Below are 347 nucleotides of genomic sequence, written 5' to 3'. Positions count from 1 at the left end.
TGGGTGCAGCGGCCGGGTGGCCACCACGGGGCTGGAGCCACGGGCCACCCGCTTGGCCGAGCCTTTAGGCACTGCTTTGGGCAGGACGGGGGCTGGATCCGGCTGGAAACCGTGCTCCTTCATGACCTCTTCGATGATCTCTGCAGGATGAGGAGGGGGTCAGGGCAGCCCCAGGATGGGGGGTGTCCCTGGTGAGACCCCGCTGGGCTTGCCACAACCCCGAGCCAGGGGAGGGGACAAGAGTGGCCGGATCCTTCCTGGTTTCCACCCACAAATGCCTCCTTTGTGCTTGGGGCAGAGGACGGAGCAGCCATCGGGGGCAACAAGCTGCCCCCATCCCCTCCCCC

This window comes from Egretta garzetta, unplaced genomic scaffold (assembly GCF_000687185.1).
Source record: "Egretta garzetta isolate BGI_Z169 unplaced genomic scaffold, ASM68718v1 scaffold1560, whole genome shotgun sequence".
Taxonomy (NCBI): domain Eukaryota; kingdom Metazoa; phylum Chordata; class Aves; order Pelecaniformes; family Ardeidae; genus Egretta; species Egretta garzetta.
Note: the sequence above shows the minus strand (reverse complement) of the source record.